Below are 9,128 nucleotides of genomic sequence, written 5' to 3' on the forward strand. Positions count from 1 at the left end.
AGTTTAGCCTATAAATGGGGTCTGGAAGGAAAAGAAAAAAGAATAATGATAGTAACATAACATTTGTTCACCTCTTCCTGATGTCACTTCCTGAGCCTTATGCATAACACTGAAAATGACATTTCTGCGTGATTTTTTTTTAAAGAAACAGGAGATCTGATTAAAATCATGCTGTGCACCACATACTATAGAACTGTGCATTGAAAAGTCATGTTGCATATTTCAGAACTGTCATCAGCTGCTATAATGATAGCATGTCCTCAACGAAGAGCTGTCGGTTGGTTCCCCCAGATTAAAGTGAAAAGCAAAGTGTGCACGAATCTGAGGGCAGGCGAAAGAGTTTAAAAGTTCAAGGCAAATCATTGCTTAGAAAGTAGATGCCTTTAATTGCCAAGATGTACTGTGGCTAGTTCACAATAACATAAGCTGACAGTAGGAGTTTTTCCCTTATTGACTGCTGCTTTTGTTCAGTGTTAATTTATGTCAACATTAAACTAATAATAATAAAAAAAAACATATTTCTAAAAGGGGATAGTTGGTGCTATTATCTCTCACATAATTAGCTGTCAGTTTTCTCATTCTAGAAGAATGGCTGTTAAATATTCACGGTCACAGAAATAACACAGATCGATATGAGAGCTGATGAACAGTCATTTCAGAGCTCTAACACTGACTTCTCTATGCATGTGACAGCACCTCTGTTTGCAACTGTTTTTCTAACTTGCGCTCTCAGCGTGAGCATCCTAAAGACAACAATCACATGTGTGTCAGAATCTGGGCAAGGCCGGAACACTGACGATTGATTCCATTCCAGCTCAGAACTCTGGGTGAAATGTGGAATTTAAACGTTTGCAATTCCACCAAGATGCAACGTTTCTGCAGCGGGGCTGGTACACACATACTTGCACGCGCACGCGCGCACACACACACACACACACACACACACACACACACACACACAAAGTCCTGTCATTGAAGAAGATCTAGTCTTCTTTGAACACCTACACATTCCATAAAAGACGTTCCACTTAAATCTCATTTACAGTCTTTTCTTTAACTGCCTGCATGTTATACCTGCCATAGGCCTAATTTCTTACTGCATGTCTTCACAGGCCGGTTGTCTTTTGGGAAGAAAACATTAAAGGAAACCTTGGTTCTGTTTTTTTTTTTTTATTTTCCAGATATACTTAGAGGGTTTTCTTTAGCAGTTCATGCGGATTTCTCATTTGGTAATGTTTCCTGATGTTCAGCGCTCAGTGATATCACTAATATAACTCAGATACAGTTATTAGGGCTATTGTGTAAGGGCCAGGTGCAATGAAGATGGGTCATTTGTATTTCTTTTCCTGTTTTTGGTCAGACTTCATATTAAATATATTCCACCTACTGTTGCATAAATTAAAAGTAAACCACATATTAGTGGACTTTGAAAAATAACTTTTTTAAGTTCGTTTTCACTTGTATTATCTTATTTCAATAACGAAAATGGAATGGAAGTGAATGGTAATGTCAGAGGGCACTTCCTGAGTTTTAATCATGTGGAAAAAGTGCTGCACTGTTGAACAAGTGTGTCCGTTTTAAATGTGAATTTGCATTTTATTGTGCAAAAGTATAACTGGTCTGATTGGGCGATACAGCTGTACCTTCCCGGGAGGTCAGGATGAAAAGCTTATTGCAAGCTGTGACCTGATAGAGCTGTAATAGCTTCCTTTATACCTACAGATGAGCTCCGGGTTTTACATATTTCAGTAAGAATAAACATGGTGTTTTATTTGTAACTGTACTATTACAGCAATTAAATTTTCAATTAAAAAATAGAGAGGAAAAAAATTCATCTTCAACAGATGTGGAAAGCTTCTCTTACATGAATAAGCTGAGGTTAAATTGCATACCAAATAATGTATTACATCAGATTACACATTCATTTATTTTTTGGTCCCCTTCCAGTGATGTCAGGTCTCTGCCTGGTCCCTTTCCAATGAAATCAGGTCTCTTCCTCCATAAAAAAAACAGACTGATTTTCCTCATCAGCAAGCAAAGACATGCAGCATACTGTGCAGTTTATATTTAAACCGAATGAAGAGTTGAGTGAGTGTGTGTGTGTGTGTGTGTGTGTGTGTGTGTGTGTGTGTGTGTGTGTGTGTGTGTGTGTGTGTGTGTGTGCGAGCGTGGGTGGATGGGGGATTTTGTGTGGGTGGCAGACCTGGAAGTTGTAGCCTGATCCAAGGCTGGAAGAAGGAGGAGGCAGCTGCCTCTGTTCCCTGGAGAAAACACTTACCCAGGGTTTTAATAGCAATCGAGAATAAGAACACAGGGGTTGCATTAGACAACAGTTTAAACCTTTTTATAGATCGGTAATGTGGAATGAGACCCTCACAGGAAATCTTTAAGTGTTGAAAAATTCCCCGGTATTGTTGTGAGGAAGCTCAGACCCATTTGCACCTGACACCAGATTGTTGATGTAAGCAGACACATCTGTCCCCTCCCTGTCTGACGGAAGTTTAAAAATGCAAAGCTTCAATGAAGACAACAATCATATTGGGTTTATTCCTAGCTCCTGCTCATGCCTAAGGTCACAGTTAATTTAATAACGAAAGCGTGGGTGAGAAACACATCTATCGGAACTCGTTAATACGTGTTATCCAATTAGGCCGTTCAAATAGACTGATTTGAGAAGTTATCTTAATTAAAATTTATTTTCTATCTGCCTTGTTGTGGAGACATTGGGGGGGGGGGGGGGGGGGGGGATTCTTCATCGTGATGAAAATAATTGAGTTATAGGTTATGCATAAAACCAAAACTGTTCAAAAGTTGAACTTTTTTGGAAATCAATTGCAATATGTTTAATCAAAAAATGATCATATAAGATGTCTATTTCTGTTTCATCTACAGCAGTGACTATACATATTATCAGTGTAATATGAAAAACAACTTACTTACCTATAAGTTGATGACTTGAACAGAATTGTGAAATACAAACTGTCACCAGTTGTGTCACCAGGAAATGCACTTACATGCATGCACTGGTCAATATGTTCATATAAAACACACAGTAATCCCCTCCACAAAAGTATGCTCGGTAATAACTAATTGACTGTTTTGCAATACACACTGTATTCTCAGTATTAAAGCAGACATTCGGTTTTGCACTTGCCTCTAACCAGCATTGCTATTGACTTCAGTAAAACTGAACAGCGAAAAGATAGGATTAGCAGAAATGTACTGAACAAATTTTAAAAATCTCGTTTTTTGACATTCCCTTGATGTTCAGTTGGCCGCTAAATGCAGCTTATGAAAGGATCACCACAACTCAGGCCGGGGGCTGAGGAAGTCATTGCCGAAATCGGCCCCGGTTTACGTGTCATTTGTCTTTCAGGGTCTCCTGCGGTACTTGTGGATTCCTGGAGTGACGGATGAAGACATCCAGACATCCAGCGGCACGGAAGCCGCCCGGTGTAGGTTTCTGCGCCGCGTTTCATGTGGCCCAGACCTGATTGGCTCACTCGGGGCTGATGTCGCTGCGTTGTGTACTTTGGCGTGATTTCTCAAAGGCCTTCCCTCTTCAGGCCTGAAAGCTTTGCGTGTTGCCCTGCATGTCTGAGTGAATGATAGAGAACATGCCTCTTTGTTCAAAAAATAAGCAAATAAATCAACTTTAAATGTCGGTGTGGAGGGCAGGAATGTCATTTGTGATTAACATGGTTCGGACTTATGTGAAAACATGTTACTGAGGATAAACTGGGAAATGGCGGCTCTTGTTTCACGGCCTCGTTTTCATCCTCATATACAATTTTCAGCGTGACTCGCACTTTTCCTAGAATGTGAGATTAAACTGAGTAAAGAAAATATTTCCTCCAAGCACTACCAGACAGGTTATAGAACGCAGATATGACATGGGACCGATATATCTGACATAATATATAATAAAATCACACCACTTTGGGAATAAAGAGGTGAAAACAAGTAGGGGCTAAGAGACCCAGGTAAATTAATTACAGTTCCTTCTAAACTTCAACAGAGCCATGGAAAAAAATAATAATATGCTGTTCCACTTAACCTTCCATCCTGACATACCCAGTGAGGAACTATAATTGTAAAGTTCCATAGCATTAATTATTACTATAAGGATTTACCATTACACCAAGCAGATGTGAATAGCTTGGATGAAATTCACACACGTCCCTTATAATGCTTATAAAATAATTCTGCAAATAACAATGAATCTACCCTTGCTTCTCTTTTAGCTTAGAATTTAGTTTACTTAAGTATAGTATTATGCAGATGTTAATTGTTAAAGTTAGTTTATTTTTTGCTAAAGATAACAAAGGTTTACTTACCTCATACACAAGCTTTCCACTCAGGTCCTCCAGAGCTCCAGACTGGTACTTGTTTGACCGGGATCCAAATGTGGTAACAGGGTTACATTACTGTACCAACTCTTATTAATCAACTGCCCGAGGCGGGGGGGGGGGGGGGGGGGGGGGGGGAGCCTGACACCCAGTTAGGGTTTCCATTGCGTGAAAGAGCAGAACACAACTCCTGAATCTGAAGGAGGGGGCCAGCAGGAAAGGTGTATCATTTCACTGTTTCTTCAGCTGCCTGCTCTGAAATGCTGACTGCATCCAATTCGCCGATCCGTGGCCTGCGTCTCTGTAGTGCGGCCAGCCAAGAGAGAGAAGCCCCAGCACAGACGGACCCACTCCGGCTTCCTGGCAGCAGCCAGGAGCCCTGATAAATGAGTGTCTTCTCCACTCCAATTATCTGCTCATCAACCAACAAGACCACTTATTGACCATTTCCACTTCTTTTATGCCTGTTTTGCAGATTGCAAAAGTGTCCTCTTTTAACTTTACGCCCTGACCACTGTCTCTCTCGATATTTGTTCAAAGATATATGACCTTTGACCTGTTCGTTTTCAGGACAGTGGTTATTCCACTGGTTAAAACATGAGATCAGTATAATCAAAGGAAGGGGTCATTCTTAAATATGAAAACAGCATCAGCATTTTTTGATGACTCAAGCAAGTAGCCTGCATTATGTTCATAAATGGTGATCATAACTTTTATTTAAATAAATACAACTAACAGCATTAAACAATAAAGTTATACTATAATCACTGTAACTAGATCCATGGTGTTGCCAGTATGCCTTGGGCCATATTTGGGCATTGCAAAGACCGAGAAGCATATGGCAAAACTGTGGAGAAGAACTAAGTAAATAAATGTCTTCTTCCTCCTCTGCCTCTTCTTCCTTTCTCGCCAGAAACCCACATTCAGGCCAACACTCAGAATTTTAAACTGAACGTCTTGCAGCTCACGTTTTATTAAATTATGTTGAGTTTTGAAAGGCATGCACGGCTGGACTTCAGGCATTAGATAAAATTATATCACTTAATCGTTCTCACTCATAACGCATATTTACTGTTGTAATGACAGTCGTAAGCATTTCACAGATAAGACGCCACTGAGCTGACAACAGAGAGGCGAAACACAGTCTCCAGAAAAAGGGAGATGATGCTACAACATTAGCGTTTCTGACAGAAATAAGAAGACTTCAAGAAAATGGCACACCCCATTCTCCACTGCCTTTACTCTTTAAAAAAATATCGAGGGATTTACACTTATTTTTCACTGGGCAGTCCACATAAACGCTAATCCAGTCGCAATCCCCTTGTGAGCCAGTCAGAGGATGTGCTGGTACATGTTGGCTACTGAACTGTACTTTGTGTCTGGAGGGGTCTGCGAGCAGTCTTATTTCAGGGCTGAATTTTATGTTCATTTCCTTGAGATCCTGTTTGTAGTTACAACGTGTCTAAATGTATTATTCATTCGTGATGTCTTTCCCCATGAAGTTGAGCTGATGTGGCTGCTTCATCTGGCATTTGAGATACTGTGAAATAATATTAGCTTCTCCAGATCTGGCAGAACCTCCAAGCTCCCAGATAATTAATGAGTGGCCTTGAGAGGATCCTGCAATCATTAAAACATCAATTGTCTGTCTGCGATTCTTTTCCTACATTCCTAAAACCCATGTCCCGAAATCGTCCTTCCTGCCCATACATTACAACTCAAAATTAAGAGAAAAAAATAATAAAACAGTCTTTAACACCATCAGTAACCTGTGTGAGCGTTAATGAGATGCCACTGGCTCCCTGCAAAGTTTCAGCTCAGTGCCGTCATTAGGCCCCCTCATGGACTTTTGACTTCAGATTTAGTTAATTTTTCCTTAAGGGAAACAAAGGGGATTATGTAAGCTTTAAAGAGATCCACACATATACCCTAGTTCCTCTGTTCTTTTATCTCCTGATTCCATTAATTCTTTGGTAGGGTAAAGGAGAAGGCAGAAGTGCTGAGTTGTGCATGGCTTTGAAGCCGGGCCACGATGCACCACCGTTCTGCGCCTACCCTTTCAACCCTGCGAGCTGAAGCAGATGCAAGCCTTCTCAGGCCCACACTCTCCCTCTCTCTCCCTCTCTCCTCTGTCTCTATCTGTCTCTGTCTCTCTCTCTCTCTCTCTCACCTCTGTCTCTCTCTGTTTCTGTCTCTATCTCTATCTCTCTGTGTCTCTCCATCTCTGTCTGTGTCTCCCTCACTCTCTGTCTCTGTCTATATCTCTGTGTCTTATCTGTCTATGTCTCTATTTTTTCCCTCTTTCACTCTCTCCCTTTTCCCTTTCTCTCTGTCTCTATCTCTCTCACACACACGTACAAACTGCTTTTCTTGCCTTCCCTCCCCTACTTCCTCTTTCTCTTTCTTCCTCCACTCACAAGCACTCTCTCTCTCTCACACACAAACACACACACACAAGCATGCCCACTTTCTTTCCTTTCTCCTTCTTTGTCTTTCCCTCTCCTTTCATTTAATCTTCCTCCTTTTCCCATTTCACTCACCGCCCTCTATCTTTCTCTCTCTCTCACACACACACACACACACACACACACTTTCTTTCTCTCTGTATCTTCTCTGTCTCCCTATCTCTTCCTCTCTCTCTTGCAGTGGCTGTCCCCCCCCCCCTCCCATATTACAGAGAAGGTTTGACCATCCCTGGGCTGACAGCCATGCAAACCCAAAAGTCACACGCAAGTTAACAAGTGGCATATTTTTCACATGCTAATTCTGGTGCCCTGGGAAGTACGGGCACGCAACAGCGACCTCTCTCTGAGCAAGAGCACGCCACCAGCATATTAATGCACACACGGGCACATGCTGGAGACTTTCATTTCCATTTCATTTTAATGGAGGAATAATTAATTAAAAGTTTGTTAGTTAATACAATGACATATTATTATTATTATTATTATTATTATTATTATTATTATTAGACTGGCATTCCAGACAGCAATAACAGCAATGATGACATTTCCAAATGTAGAATTCGAATAAAATGTTCATTTTAATAGGTCCCTATATAAGGGCAATATAAATTAAAAGACACTACCTAAGGTGGCGTATTTGCCAAAAATGAGGATGCTTTCTTTTAAAACTGCTGTGCTGTGCTGATCCTCAATGCCTCTTTCTGTACAGTAGTCCTCATGAAATATTCTCAGACATCACGAGACACACACACCCACACACACGCTGCACGCTGCTGGGTTATTGAGCAAGACAACCTGTGAGCGTTGCATGTCTTGTTCCTTTCCTGAGTGGTGTCCTTTAATAATGTTGTTTTCCGTTTCACTCCGAAACTATAACAGACATTTAAGTGAAATGTTCCAGACAGAGGCCAGCTTTCTCCATCTCATGGAGTTGCTTCTTGTCCAAAAATAAGTCATATTTGAAAAAAAAATGGTAGTATAGATCATGATTAAGGGACTGAAAAACAAAATTTTGAGATATACTGACTGACTATTATGATGAATTGATGAATTTAAGGTATTATTATTATTATTATTATTATTATGCATGTCTTTGCAAAGTAGCTAGCTTCATATTATACTTCATTATTCTGCTACTTTCTTTAGAGTTGCTAAGCTAATGGTCAGTAATTTTTAGATAAAATAAACCTACAAACTAACCCAACGAATTAATGGTTGCTTTAATGCTTGCATTTGTCATCTGACAAGAAACTGAGTATAAATAATTGCTGTATAGTGGAAATTATAGTGCCGATTATTTCCTTGAGTGTTTTTCCACCAAGGACTTAAAAATCTGTAATAGCAGATGTGATGTTACAAATAAAGGCAAGAAAAAGATTGCATTGCATTACTTGACATGGAAAAACACGTAAAATTGTTCAAAGATGATGGACACTACATAGATTCATATCTGCCAAACTTCAGAACACTGAGGAATATGAAGGGGAGGGGGCGAGGGGTTTCAGTGAGAATTGACAAGACGGGCTGAGATACAAGAATTTAATTGGAAAAGCATACCTAGGACAATGTTATCAGATAATTAAATCAAGAAACAATTGTGCTTTACATCTTCTTAAACTCGTGAATCGACATCAGAAATCTAAACCGACACTCAAAGTCACAAAGCATATGAACTGAAACGCTTTCAATTTTTCAGTCTGCTCAGCGTCATAGGATTAGAGAACTATAAAGAATGAGATTGGCAATTATTCCTTATTCCAAGAGCTTCACCTCATAATAGCCAAATAATGACAAAGAAGCTCCAATATCACATTGTGGCTTTAAATGAATGTAAAGTTATATTTTGCCATTAAATTGAAATCCTTCTCCCTTGACAAAATAGATATGGCACTGGAAAACATAATAAGTCATCTTAACAGCTCATCATCTTAACCCACTAGCATTAGATTTGCTCAATGGACATTTATGTCACTCCTGCTTGTGGGTAATGTTCTCTCTGTCAAATCGGTGACACTTGAGTGACATTCAAAGGCAGCCTTTAGACCTCATTTCCTCCTAAACTGTTTATTTTTAAATCTCCTCGTGGACTCAGATAAAGGAAAGGTTTTTTATTATTGTTATTATTATTTCATAAAAAGAACATATGACATTTCCTTTTAACTTATGGTGTCAACTGTATATGAGAAGTTGGATGGGTTGTAGCTGTGGAGGGGATAGGATATAGGTACCTGTGTGAGATTGATATTTACATGAAGAACTCTTTCATGTTTTACCTGCAACCTATAGGTAATCTAATAATTTGACCAGTTTATAC

This window comes from Megalops cyprinoides, chromosome 17 (genome assembly GCF_013368585.1).
Source record: "Megalops cyprinoides isolate fMegCyp1 chromosome 17, fMegCyp1.pri, whole genome shotgun sequence".
Lineage (NCBI taxonomy): Eukaryota > Metazoa > Chordata > Actinopteri > Elopiformes > Megalopidae > Megalops > Megalops cyprinoides.